The sequence below is a fragment of the Tachypleus tridentatus genome, chromosome 2 (assembly GCF_004210375.1).
Source record: "Tachypleus tridentatus isolate NWPU-2018 chromosome 2, ASM421037v1, whole genome shotgun sequence".
In the NCBI taxonomy this organism is placed as follows: Eukaryota; Metazoa; Arthropoda; class Merostomata; order Xiphosura; family Limulidae; genus Tachypleus; species Tachypleus tridentatus.
Genome location: NC_134826.1, coordinates 95,105,351 through 95,121,033, shown reverse-complemented (window position 1 = coordinate 95,121,033; position 15,683 = coordinate 95,105,351). Strand labels below are relative to the sequence as shown.

The following is a 15,683-nucleotide window of genomic DNA, read 5'->3' as shown; positions in this document are numbered from 1 at the left end:
AAGTGTTTAACATAAACATTTCAATTATTCTCTAATGTAAAAAGAGAAATCCCTTTATTGCTACTTTTATAATATTAAACTAGTTTAACTTGTTACCATACGGTAGTACCCACAGAATAAAATTTGTGGAATGACATTTTTTTCAGTAATTGAATCGCAATAACAAATTACTAAGCAATCAAATATGACAGTATTTTCATTTTCAAATTAGGTAAAAAATATTGTCCACAAAATAATTATAAAACTTTTATTCAAAGAAAGAAATACAAAATTCCCTAGACTCTGAAATAACTTCTGTTTACAGAGATCAGTTTTCTGTAACTCTCATATTCCTTATGGCAAAGTTGTTAATCAGGTATTTACAATGTATATTAATCAAAAGAGGTAAGAGAGATAAGAATATTTATATCTATTTTCAACTAGTTTACATCTGCAGGTGCTTCACTAGTGATTCTCAAAACAAACTAGAAACACAAATAACTATAAATCACTGTGTAGTTGAAGCTTAATAAGAATACTGTCAAATCAATCATTTAAAAAGTAAAATATAATACAGCGAATATGATTAATAAAATGCTTAATAGAATAAAAATAAGGGTTGGTAGAAATGAAGTAATTTTGAAATTATTATACATACATATAGAGTGCCTAGATATTATGTTAACAAATTTATTAATAGTTATTTCCGAATGCGTTGAAACTCCTGTTGGGCCCATGAGCTTCCACTGATCTAACAAAACCAAGTAATTTAGTAGAGATCCAAACTCCTGAAATATAAATAGTGTTAACATAATTTCTGGACATCTAGAATATGCACCTGACTGATTTATCAACACATTTCAGCACAGTAGTTTTGTTGGCCATGTGCAATAACCGGTTAAGTAAAAACTCTTTAAGCTGGACTTGGAGATTTCAAAGCTCCCATGAACAGCACTGTGTTGTATGTCTTTTCAATAATTAGAAAGAGAAATGGGTGATCAGCACGGAAAACTTCAGGGTTTTCAGCAAAATGTACAGATGTAAGTTGAATAGAAACTGCTGTGGCTGCAGCTGCTTCAGTTCCTTCTTCATTAACTTCAATGAAAGTTTTATGAATAACATCATCTACAAAGAGATCAGAACATCCTGTAATACCAGAAAGATCAGCCTGACCAGATAAAAACAGATCTTCCATTCCCATCTGAAATAAGATTTTAGAGAGAGAAAACATATTTTCAAGCTTAAACTTGGGTAGCCACACATGAACAGACTGCTGATTTAGCTTGGCTAGCAGATGACTCAATGCCTTTGGTGTAAGAGCCTTCTCAACTTTCTCAATTCCATCTATCTCATCTGGAAGAAGAATCAGCATTCGAGTGAGGCCATCTGAATAAAGGAGTTCAAGGGCTTTGCATCCTAATTCCTTACTTCTAGCAAAACCAAATTCTTTTTCCCTTTCAAACATTAGTTCCACTTCAACTGACTTGTTTTTGTTGATGTAAAATGGTGCTTTGCTTGTTTTAAGTCTTGAAAACTTGTATGTCCACATTTTCTTCAAATATATGGCACAAGTGATAATAATCCTCGTAAGATGATTGACAGCTGATTCCTGAACCAAATTTTGGATTTTTCCCTTTGTCACTTCTGCTATCCATTTGTTGATGGAGGCCGCAGCTTCCCCTGGGTTATTCACAAAGTCGACACTAGCACAAGAAGATCCATACTTTTCTTCCAGTGCATTAGAATATGTGGGTAAGACACTGAAATCATTCTGCAAGTAAAGACGGTTAGCTACATACAGGTCTCCACTTTTTGAGTCTTTACTGAGATGTGTGATCATTTCATGAAATCCATCATGAATATCTTTCTCATCAAGCTCCCCAAATCCGAGGGTGACTTTCATCTGTGAAGCAGTATTGTGCCTTGCTCCCGCTAATGTCATTCCCAGAGCCGAAAAGACATTGAAAGGAGAAAAGAAAATATCCTTACCTAGGTTCTTTGCTGAGCATGCTTCATAGAAACGTATGGCAAAATCCATACAGCTGTTAGAAACCTTTATTGCTGCTGACACCTTTAACTTGTCTTCTGAGCTACACATTTCTATTTGAAAGAAATCACAGAAAAATAAAAACCAACAATGAATTTAAAAGTACATTAAAAAGAAACTAACATCTTATACTTAAACAGTCATCACATTTTAAAACATTATGTTGGATTACACTTCAAACAGAACATCAATACCAGTTTCAGAAAGGTTATCTTCAATGCTTGTAACCCTCATAATAGATTCAATAAATAGAAAGAAAACTCACTATGTATCAATTCTAAATTCCTAGCAATATATAGTTTCTCTCATGTAAAATTGTGCTTTAACATAATACTAACTGCTATGCTTGTGTGGATATATAGTCTCCAAAATATTGCAAATCTGGTTGTGAAACACACAAAAGTACCTATTATTCTGCATAATTTCCCACAATTCTTTCAATTGCTTGATATATTGAACTTGTTTTCCTATGTTTAATTTATGTGTGTAAAGATAAATAATACTATAAAAAAAACTTCAAATGTCTTTTGATAATTTTAAGAAACTATATTGATAATTTACTGTGTAATAAAATGCAACTTCACAACTATTATATATACTAAATCTCTAAACTTGTATTTACATTTTTATTGACTATACTTGCTGAAAGTGAATGAATGCCATATTGATCTCTTTGCTAGATTGCCACTTAACATTCTGGTGACTTACATAGTAGGTCTAATGTTTGTAATGTAGTGTTTCTGGAGAATGTCTATTCAGGTTTGGTGTGTGTGATGTCATCAATGTGGTTGTGTGGTAGAATGAAAGCTCTGAGCAATGGTGTATATAGAATGCAAATATCCAAATTTTATTAAAATCAAAGCTTCAGTCAGAATTAGGAGATTTAATGAAGAATTCTTCTGACAACTTTGTGTTTGAAAATTATGCAATACTGGATCTATAGAGAGTGTAATACATACATTCAGCTACAGTAATTTTTTAAGGATATAACAGGTAAATAGCATCTTTTATTCTTTGACTTACAACACATTCAGATCTTTTATTACATTAATTTTTGTAGAAATGGAACTTTATCAAATAATTTTTTTCTCTTTTCTTTTAAAAGTCTATTGGTCCATTAACATATCCAAGTTCTTAAATAACAACACATTTACTGAATGTTACAAAATTTAATGCTAGTAAAGTCAAAATACTTCAGATTGTATGACAAACAAGTTCAGCCTCTTAAATCAGTTGAAACAATTTACACCAAGTGTTCCACAGTTAAAATTATGGGCTTAGTGAAAAATGCATTAGATTAAAAAATACAGTTGAGAACAAAACAAAGATCAACATTTTATAATAAATTGTGGAGAAGCACTATTTTGAAATGGATTTCTTGACTGAGGAAGAATTCCCAATACTTTCAGATAAATGACTATACAAATAATTAGCAAAATATGCATGAAAAAAATAATAAAGGCAGGTAATATTGTTTTTGACTTACCACATCTTGTAATAATCAGCTTAGATCCAAAAACATCCATTAACCTTGCTATATTTTCATTAGACTGTCACAACTTCCCAACTCATAAGATGCAACATTTTCCACTTTTCTTGAAATAATTTTATCACTCAGACCTACCATAACTTAACTACTAGAAGTACTAGCAGTACAGCATAGAACTGGAAACAATCACTGTTCATGACATTTAAATTAGTCATTTAACCATTTTGCGACATGTTACAATCAAAAGCCATGTCTTTGCATTTGTTGACTTGCATTCAAAATTTTATTAAATTACTATTTTATGACTTTATGTCAATAAGCCTCAAAACAAATTGTAAAATATAATTCAAACATTAATATTATATAAGAGTTTATTTCTTTATTTAAAAGTAAGTACAGATTTTTAGTGAGTTGCATGGTGTGATAAATGCAACACTAGTCAAAATTAAATGTCTGTGATTTCAAAATACTAAGTATCATTTCATACACACTAAGAACTCATATTACTAATTTACATATTAACAAGCTAGAATATAAAATAAGAACCTCATATCTTTCTATTTTGCTAAGATATGGCTTATGTACTTAATTAAACAATATATGGCCAATGTCTCACCAGTAAGGATATCAAGATTGAACCCAATACTCTAAAGGAGGCCTAACAAGTAACCTTTACAATTATATTATAATAACTTTAAACTACATACCAAAATCCTTTTTTCCTTAACACAATTGAGGTTATACTCAGCAAAATTATACATGTAATTCAAACTGCAATATCCCCAAACCTAACTAAAACAATCTGCCTTTTACTTGTCCGACTCATAAAGAAAAAGGTTTGGACTTGACACACTTAGATTTTCAAAACTGTTTTGATAGTGTCACACAAACAATCAGCTGAGAAAATCACATCATAGGAGGTTAGGAAAAAAATTAATTAATCAAATCATAGAATAATTAACTAAAAGAATTCAAAAAGTTGTTATTAATGGAGTCCAGTTAAACTGGATTCTTTGTTGTAATGGAATGCATCAGGGGGTTGGAGCTTGGACAAGAATTATTTCCAATGAGTCAATATATTCTTAGGTAAAAAGTACACAACTATACTCGCTATTCCAAGTGAGGCTTACTGGTAATATATGTATATATATGTAAATTACATTCTGAATTGTAATCAACATATCTACAAATATGCTTTAAATCCTATTTGCTTTACCACTAGCAACAGATCAGTACTTCAGTGATACAAGTGACTTTATCCATCACTATGCCAAGATCCTTTACTTCATTCATGAGCGGATTACCATCTACACCAAACATACTTCAAGTTCTGATAACCCAAATGCACTACCTTGCACTTATTATAGCTATATGACCTCCTAAGATATTCTGTAGCACCTCAACATTATCAATATACAAAGGGTTTAATGTCATTCCTAAACTTTATCCATTATACCATTATAACTTCCAGGCACTTAATAACAGGATACTATAGAACATGTTTAGAGTTAACAGCAGTAAGGAGCATTCTCTTCTTTGCCATGTATAGAGGCTGTGAACTTCTTGCAACCAAAAGTGCCCTATTTCTGAGTCATAAAAAGTTGTCAACAACTACAAAAAGATACTTTTTTTTCTGTACTTTGCTTCATGCAAATTATTAGGAAAAAATATTTTCAGCTTTAAAATGAATGGTACACTCGTAGGTCTTTGTGAGGTTTTGATATGCAATTAGCAGGCAGGAAAACTACTAACTTCAGAATGTATATTCTTACAAGTTAGCATGTAACATTTACATATCCCACAACCTCTGATATTGTAGTTAATCAAAGATGAGATAGCAAAATTCTTGAGTTCAAGTCCTTGAAAGTAAATCATGAAATTATAAAATTTAACCACTGTGAATATGACCTCTAAGTTTCCCCAATTAATTTGCATTCACTTGATTAGATAAGCATTATTCTTTCGATAATACTTAAATTAACTGATATTTCTTTGAGAAATGAATAGATTGACTCCACAATTCACATTTAAACTAAAGCTGTAGGGGGGAGAGCAGTACATACGTGCAATGCCCCTTTTTAATGAGAAACAAAAACAGATATGCATTATACACATACGTAAAGCTAATAATATATTAGCACCAAGATGGGGGGTTCTCACATCAAAAACAAATAATTTATAAAATACTATTATAGCTTATGGCTTTTATGCTTATATGTACCCTCCACATGCACGAAAACAAATTGCCTTATAATTCTTGGAAAGTACACTGTTTTGTCAATGAACTCCTGCCTACTCTTTTAATGTATTCTGCATGTTACTGCATAGATGAATGAATGATGCTCAAGTTTGTAAATCAGAAGAGCTATTTAAAAAACACAAACTTCAGATGCTTAAGAATAGAACGAGATGTGTGGTTCTTTCAGGAGTAACATCTTAAGCTAAATGCAGAAATAGATTACCAAGCAGAATCTAAGACTTAAATGAAAGATTATCAAAAACAGCCAATAGTAACAAGCAGGGTAATATTCAGAGTGAGGGTGATTTATATTCTCATTCATTAAAAGTAGCTTAAGCTTAACTAAATTAACTTACAGTGTGGTAAGGAAGCTTTAGAAATTGGGAATAAATACTGACAGGACAGTCTTCTTTAATAGAGAAAATTCTACAGTTTCTCAAAAGAATCTGTAAAAAAAATGGATTTAATCCTTTAATAAAATATTATAACACTTAAGGGTAACAAGAACCCCCTTCAGCTATTGTGACTATGCCATTCATTTCATTAAAACCCATCTGTCCATATCCAAGATTGTATTTCCAAAGTCTTCTCCCTGACACTCACAATCCTGTTGCATCTACCTTGAGTGAATGAAATAGTATGGATGTGACATATCCATATTTTCAAAAACCTTTCATAAGGTGTCACACAAAAATATTTGCTAAGCAAATTACATGGGTGGAGGCTGGGGAAAGACTAGTTAACTGGACTGGGTAATTAACTAGAATAATTCAAAGTGAAACTTACCTTCATTACTAGTGGAGTACTACAGAAGTGAGTACTTTGACCTTTACTTTTTCTCTCTACATCTACTAATAGAGCATACTTACAAATTTCTAACAGCATATAACTTTTGAGTATTTTAAAATGCATTACGAATATTGATGTGTTATGGAATGACTTGGATCAAGCAGCAGACAGGTAGTTGACAAATAACCTTTATAATACACTTAAAGAAATTCATTTGGGTTATAATAATTTTGATCATATGTTTAATACATTTGAACTCGCTCAGTAGTGAATAAAGAAAATGATACTGGCATTGTGGTAAATAAACCACTCACCTCATGTCTTTGAAGCAATAATCTATAAATAGAACTTAGAATTTTATGGCATGTTTATAAAAATATTAATTACAAGTCCTGTACAAATCACTAGACAGATCATTAAAATAACATGGAATAATGAGTACATTTTTGTCCTCTTTATCTTAAAACTGATATTGACATAAAGCAAAGAAGTCCAAGAAGAACAACTTCTGAGTACAAGGAAGATTCCAAGAATAATTTACCTTCTATGTTATTTTTACTTGAAGAAGGAATAAGTGCTCTTATTCAGGTTACTGAAGTTTACACAATTATGCAGGAAACTGAGATAAGAAATGCCTCCAATTACATTGTGATGTATTCTGAAAATAACATTGACAGGCTAAGACTAAAATAACACAAATCTAAGATCTGTAAAATGATAGGTGCAGCTCAAGTGTAGAGTGCTTAACTTATGAAATGACTTATCAGCAGTAGTACACCAGTAGTTCAAAATGGAGAATCAATAACTTCTGAGCCCCAGCATGGTCAGGTGGGTTAAGGTGTTCAACTCGTAATCATTGGTAAAAACATAGCCCAAGAGTTGGTGATCACTAGCTGCCTTCCCTCTAGTCTTATACTGCTAAATCAGGGGCAGCTAGCGCAGATAGCCTTCATATAGCTTTGCACGAAATTAAAAAAAAAACTTCTGAAAAATATAGACTGTTTCTATTTTCACTTTTGTCAAGAATGTGTGTATTCAGGAATAGCGTCGATAGATCAAATGTTCCATTCTATCCCTTTTTTTTCTTTTTTACATTCAACTACCTCATCCAGTGCTGTAACTATAAATTATATTTTTGAGAGACAGCTTGTTCCGAGATTCTGAGTGTAATTCTAATCCAAACTTGTAAGAAATCTTTTTTGTTTTTGAAATCTGACCATCGACTCGCAAAATAACTTCAGTTACTAATTAAATTTTACACGTCTGATACCGTACTCATAAGTCGAAGTGCAATGATAAAGAATAATGTTTTGCATCATTGCGATGGAAAGGTGTAACTTACGAACTCCCCATTTTTATCTCCACACGAGAAAGAGACACGCTATACTCCTACTGGTAGTAATTAGTTTATTAGTACTGTTACATCCCAACTATAGTTAAAAGCTATATTATCTTTATTCATACAATTTATTAAAACACAATTTACTATACAGTCAGTAACATACCTTTCCTTTCAAAAGATGTTTGGTTATTACACTTCAAACCTGTTACGTTCACTCCCACTTACAATCTGTGTATGATAGTATATACAATTATGTCGTGTCGCTAGATGTAAAACTATGAGAAAAAAAAAAAAGTGTACCACAATTAATCTTGCTCAAAATGTAATTTATAATATAGTTTACTACGAAAAATAAAATATTTACATATAACCACTGTTCTGATGCTCGTAACGAAAAAATAACTAAAAAAACAAGTATACTGATAACTTTTTTAATTGTAAAGATACCTCAAATGTTTTTTCTTCTTTTGCTTCCCATTCTGTTGAAAGGTTAAAAGGCATTACCTGCGCTAGTACTGAAAGGTGGGTGCCGGTCACAAAAAATCACCTAACAAAAAGGAGTATTTTTGGATTATTTTATACATAATTTCTAATCATTATCATGATAAAAGCTAGCTATATTCTGCCCACCACGAGTACCGAAATCCTCTTTCTAGTAATATAAGTCCGCAAACATACTATTGTGCCGCTGGGGTGAGGGCATTCATTTGAAGATTTTTTTTTTTTTACAACAAGAAGGATAGCAAACTATTGGAAAGGATCGGGCATGACCAGATGGTTAGGGCGTCCTATTCGAAATTTGAGGATCGCGGGTTCGAATTCCCATCACATTAAACATGCTCGCCCTTTCAGCTATGGGAATGTTATGACGTGACAATTAATCCCACTATTCATTGGTAGAAGAGTAGCCCAAGAGTTGATGGTAGGTGGTAATGATTGACTTCCCTTTAGTCTTAAACTACTAAATAAGGGACGGCTAGCGCAGCTAGCCTTAGTGTAGCTTTGCACTAAATTCTAAACAACCTATTCGGAAATGCCCGGTTTTGGGGTCTCGTTTAAATATCATTACAACTTTTGTATGTGATCCTGCCTGATAACTTCTTAATCAGTAAATAATAATTGCTTAGATTCTGCGAGTCGTGAATATATTCTTTCTAACAGTTCAATACAAGGCATTGCAATTTGGACAAAAATGAAACAAGTCCCAGTACTGAGTATTGGTTGAAGTTCAGCCCATTTATGTGACGTATCTCAAAGACAAAATTATCACAATTTTTTTATAGTTATTCCACTGGCTCAAAAAGAACAATGCTTTGCTCTCACTTTATTTGCGGCCCGGCATGGCCAGGTGGTTAAGGCACATGCTTCGTAATCCGAAGGTCGCGGGTTCAAATCCCTATCACGCCAAACATGCTCTCCCTTTCAGCCGTGGGGGAATTATAATGTAACGGTCGTTGGTAAAAAAGTAACCTCAGAGTTGTTGGTTGGTGGGTGGTGATGAATAGCTGTCTTCCCTCTAGTCTTACACTGCTAAATTAGGAACGGCTAGCGCCAATAGCTCTCATGAAGCTTTGTGCGAAATTTAAAAACAAACAAGCAATTTATTTGTTTATTATGTTTTACATTATTATCCCATTGTTATTTTTTCGAAAATGTGGTTTAACCTTTACGTCATTGATTTATATTTAGAAAAATGCACCTTTTTATGGACCAAACAAAACGCCGCTACAGATATGGTCATACAAAAAGCAATTTATTAAATATATAAACGAAAAAAAAAAAAATGTCAAACCACTACAATACAAATTTTATCACCTACATAAAAACAACTAGTCAACCCTTCTCTTGCCAGGAATAAGTGCAAACGTTAATAGTTGTTTGATTGGCTGTTTCAGAGCAAAGCTACATTGTGTTATCTGCCATGTCCACAATGGGAAATTGAACTCCAGATTTGAGTGTTATTAGTCTGTAAACTTACTGCTGTTTCACAGGGGAACAACAATCGTTCAAACAACGCAACGTAAGTCTTAATGTGATGAAGTTCAATAAATATTAAAGGATTTGAGAAAAAAAGAACTAATTCACCACAGAAAAATACAATGCTACGAAAGTAAACTACTTTTCAATATCAAATATATATACACACACATATATGGAACAAGCTATTTTTACTCTATATTCTGATTTTATTTTCTTACATTCTATTACTGATGCTTTATCTGGATATCATATATTTCACTTATGTTAGATTATATATTTGTTATTCAGGAACACCGATGTCAAACAGGAATTTCTGTATTCGTAAAACATTTATAAACAACATATCAAGAAAAGTTTAAGCAGAAAATATAATGAAAACGAATAGCAACGAAAAGAAGCAAACAGAAGTGAAAGAATAAAATCACAAAATCTTTATTCTGACGGTTTAGACTGTAAATCACTAGGGTAATTAACAAGACTTATGGCTTCAGAATTCACTATTTGAAAATCTCTGGATGGTAAAAAATGGAAAAGTATATTTACGTCAAATGTAGACAGAAGTATAAGTTCCATTTTAGTACACTTTGAACTTATATAAAATAGTTAAAATGTGGTACGAGTAGTTTCCCACAAACCTAGATTTCTTACATTATTGATCATTTTCATTACACATATACAATGGCGTTAAACCTCCATCTCATATTAACTTACATAAATTTGACAGAGAAACAGGAGTAAATATGTCTAACTTATTAACAAAACTGTTGTGGTGTGTACAATATATGCAGGTTAGATGAACAGCATAATTTTATGACTTTCCACATTCTTCACAAATATCCCAACTAATTATTGCAAGGAAACTGAGAAATATTTCCATAATATGCCTAAATAAAGATATGTTCTCTATGTTTATGGAAGGATAAAAAATAGCAGTTATCTTTTTTGTGACATATATAGTAAAACAATCTTGGGAATTTTAGTTTATAATTAAATAACATCTGTTCAAGTGCCGTACTAATTTTGCCTTAGCTCTTATTTTATAACATGGAAGTGTGTAAAGGATGTTAATTGCTTTTCAAGGGATAATTCACTTGTATTCAATATAACCACGAGTGCAAAGTTGAAAAATTTGCAGTTGTTACATGGAATAACTTTACTTCCAGATACCTGCAATACACGTTGCATACTATCAATTGTAATCGCTGACCAGACGTTGGGCTTAGTTGTTGAGTTTAACTTTACATTCGATACAAAGAAATTTACTTGGATTCCAAGTTATGCTGTCCTGAACGAAGCACACAAGCCACCAACAAAGGAAATTTATGTGTGAAATAAAAAAATTGCACAGATACAATACAAGACAAATCAAACAGTTTATTTATTTATTCAATATTGAACAGTTCATCTATATCAAAACTCTCAAGGTTGTCTTGAGATAGCACAACTTCTAAGTAATTGAATTATTCTTTTTGAAACCTTGACGCTCCTTAATATGATCTTCTATTATATTTGATAACAACGATACAATATTAATTAAGTTATCAATTAAAATAATACGAGAAACTTTCACGGTCATGATATTATCAAATCTACGATATCCTTAGTACAGTTAATCGATTCTACTTTACTCTCTCTAAACATTATACATTAAAGATTATTAGGTGAAAACTGTTATATTAGACCAGAAATAGCATTCTTAGAAAGAGTTTGTGTGGCAAACGTCTTGGGAAATTTGAAGTATCTTCAGCCTTATGGAGTCAGAACAATTCCCTGGAACAAGTGAGTATTTACGTCAGAAACAGGGAATTACTTACACAATTTTTACTGTTTTTTCGATTCTTCAAGAAGTTCAGCAAATCTACCTTTGAAAGTGGTTCTTTTAACTGGATTGGTACAAATTGACTTTTTATCGGACTGTAACCCAAACCCATTTATCATTGGTCCTTACAAAACTTACTTCTGTCCATTATGTAACATATTTGGTAAGATTATCAAAGATGACTGACTTAAGAGAGTATTGAGACAAACTGTGTGATTTAGATTTCTTCACCAATATTAATTCATTGGTTTCATCACCATCCCATTAACTGTCTTCTGTGACTGACTCATTTCATCACATGCTTTATCTAAACAGTTGTGGTTTTACCTGAAAATACCACGTCTGTCTGATGTTAGAATTCATAGCTGTGAATTCTTGCATCTTTAAGGCCAAGATTTGGAATGTATCTCTAGCTAACACATGCAATAGGATTCAAGTTTGACTCTCCTTCATTTGGTACTGTGACTCGCTAGTCAATGTCCATGTTTTTATAATATTCTTTAATTTCTGGCCCAGCATGGCCAGGTGGTTAAGGCAATCGACTCGTAATCAGAAGATCCCAGTCACACCAAACATGCTCGTCCTTTCAGCCGTGGGGGCGTCAAAATGTTACGGTCAATCCCACTATTCTTTGGTAAAAAAGTAGCCCAAGAGTTGGCGGTGGGTGGAGATGACTAGCTGCCTTCTCTCTAGTCTTACACTGCTAAATTAGGGAAGGCTAGCGCAGATAGTCCTCGTATAGCTTTGCGCGAAATTCAAAACAAACCCTTTAATCTCTTAGTTACCTATACTATACGGTATGTATAAAATATGAGTACTTCTTGAAAAATTTTAACTATTTAATATACTTAGCATTTGAATCGAACAAATATTTCAATCTACTCTCCTTAAGAAAAATTTTCTTTTTTATAAAAATTTCATCACACAACCTCCTGTATGTACCTCCGTCATGGCGTCTAACAATTCTTTACTCTGAATTACCTTAAAACTGATTATTATGATATCTTTTTACGATATTAATTATTACTATTTTTAATTCGTATGAATTAAAAGTACTTCTTTACTTTTTCAAATAACATCATATCAGGTATACATTAAACTACAGTAAAAATAAATAAAATTTCCTACAGAAAGCATATATTATGTATGTTTCATTATTTTTATGCAAAACGCATAAGAAATCAAAGCTAAACAACGAAAAAGTATATGTAATATATGATATACAAATAATAACATGATTAGATGTCAAAATAATACCATAATACTAAAGCAACCGCGAGCACAAATAAATGAAATGTAATACTAAACATATTTAGCATATACTGATTATTTATTGGTTATATATTGGTTATCTATACATTTCTTCTACCAAACATTGAGTTCTTACATTTTAAGATATGTTTTTAAACCTTGGAGTACTGCATTCCCTTATCTATATACATCATGCTCACATGGTACAGTGGAGCGCCATTAAGCCGTGGACCAGTAAACCGCGAAATCGCTTAAGCCGCTGTAGCAAGTCTTTTGAGCGATGTGAGCGAGGATTATCGCGGCTCACCGCTAATTTAAGAACGTGTAAAAACGCGGCTTACGAATTTAATCCTGGCTTTATAACTTCAAGGGTATATTTAAAAAGGATTTGCTTTAATTTGGGAAATAAATAAAATATAATACAATAGAAATCGACCGTTAATCTACCTTATCCGCTCTCTATGTCAGCTTTATGGAGACTGCCATTGTTACCGAATCACACCTCTCCATACATTAAAGTTAATCCGCGGTAAATCCGTGAAAAAAAGTGATCAATATATAAAGTATTATTTTTAATTCGATAATCCGATATAATGATTACGCAATGGCCCGGATGAGGCTCCTCGGCAGAACTGTTGGCGACTTTGGCTTTACAGTCACAAAGGTTTAAGCCGCGGTTAAGCAGGTTGACCCCCCAAATACCGCGGCTTAACGGCGCTCCACTGTACTTACAGTACAATATTAGTGTGTATTGAGAATGATAGTTGCAAATCACTCGTTCCCATAGCAGACTATCATATGCTGGGCACCCAAATGTTTCCATGTTGATGCAAGGCAGTTGAGTTATTTGAGTTGCTATATTAGCTTTTTCATTTCCTTTTCTGTAAAATTCTTAATAGTTCTGTCTCAAACTTTGGCACAAATTGGCTGGTTCCATAAATTCTAACTGGCCACAAGGATTTTGGTATGCCTATGAATAGGTATACTATGAGACTGCATAATAATATCATAGTGTATTATTAGAAACAAATTATATAAATCAGTATATACAACCTTACTCTAATAATATCTCTTCAGATAATGTATCATATTGGTGAATCCTTCTAATACAATAGTTTTCATTTTATCTGAATCATTGTTAATTAATTTCAGAAGATTACTTTTAGTTGTGTGTGTGTAATAACTTAAGCATCAAATCTTAGTCGCTCTATTGATTCTTATGGTGTAAGGTTTTCCACCTCCATGACTTCTCCATCATCAGGAGGTTATTTCAGTCTCGCTGGTGTTCAAGTTTGTTTTTGAATTTCGCTAAAAACAACACGAGGGCTATCTGCGTTCGCCATCTCTAATTTAGCAGTGAATGACAAGAAGAAAGGCAGCTAGTCATCACCATCCATAGCCACTATAATGACTCCACGGCTGAAAGGGCGAGCATGTTTAATGAGACCGGGATTCAAACCTATGACCCTCAGATTGCAAGTCAAATGTCCTAACCACATGGTCATGCCGGGCCACATTGATGTCTTCGGTTTCTTTTTGTAAGTCCTTACCTTGTTTCTTTACTTTAGTTTCTCCTGTTAATTGTTCATATTGACATGAATAAGAATTTCTTGCAAAGTTTAATCTATTAACAAGTACTTTTGTTTAAGTTTAATGTATATTTCTTGAATCTCGAAGTTACTTGGGCTCGTTTGTTTAATTACCATAAATCGTCCTCTCCTTTCTTAACCTTAGGTGCGTATAATAGAATTTTGTCGGTTAATTTTGTTTCACTGGTCCGTGCTTTCTAATTTACTTTTCTTTTTGTTTAGAAGCTTCAGTCAAATGTTCATTAGTTATTTCAAAGGCTGTTTACATTCCCTGCATCATTTCAGCCTTGTAGTCTTCATCTATTGCAAAATTAATTTTTCTGGAGTCTAATATCGCTTGTATAACTAGCAATACATCTCTACCATGTAACAGAAATAACAGTTCTCAGCACTTTTGTAAGCTACAGTAAAAAAGGAACTTGCTAATCCCACGATTTCTTATATTTTCACAACACTGAAAGATCATATTCAACAGAGTTCTGTTAAATATTTCTACTAGACCATTGGTTTCGGTTTTCTGTACACCTAATGTACTTTGAATTTATTTCACTAGCTGAGAAATAAAGTTTGTACGTCAATCTGTCAATAGATACTGTGGTATCCCATGTGTAGCCACAATTTGATTCACAAATGCCTGAGCAATAAATATCACAAAAACACAACTAAGTATCAATTTTGTGTGTCACGTACTATGCTGAATGCAGCATTGGTTCAGATTAGATGTTTGTGATGCCCAAATACAGAGTTAATAGTTTCTTATGAATTAGGAACTCAACTTATCACTATTGACAAGCTAGAATGTAAAATGAGAATCTCCTATCTCTTTTATTCACTGTGATATATCTAAATGTAATTAATCATACACGGTGACCTTACCCACATCTTTCCATTTTTGAAAATACTTGCTTACGTACACCTACTTCTGTATACGGCGTGTGAATAACTGAGCTTTTGCCTTGAATTTTTATTTTATTTTTGTTTGTTTGTTTGTAGTTAAACATAAGTCCACACAATGGGCTATCTGTTCTACGCCTACCATGGGTTTCAAAACCCGTGTTCTGGCGTTGTAACTCCGCAGACATATTGCTGTGGCATTGGGGGAACTATAGTTTGTTTTCTCTTTTTATAGACCCAGATATGCAGCATAGTTACTAAGCTT

At 32.7% G+C, this 15,683-nt stretch overlaps 1 pseudogene across 1 annotated transcript; it reads right to left on the bottom strand.

Annotated features, from left to right (window-relative positions):
* Window positions 1–233: 233 nt before the first annotated feature.
* LOC143244604 (leukocyte elastase inhibitor pseudogene) lies at window positions 234–8,160 on the bottom strand (annotated as a pseudogene). The gene is made up of 2 exons (XR_013025229.1): window positions 8,049–8,160; window positions 234–2,079 (listed from the first exon to the last, which is right to left on the bottom strand). The product of XR_013025229.1 is annotated as a leukocyte elastase inhibitor pseudogene (transcript).
* Between the last annotated feature and the right edge of the window lie 7,523 nt (window positions 8,161–15,683).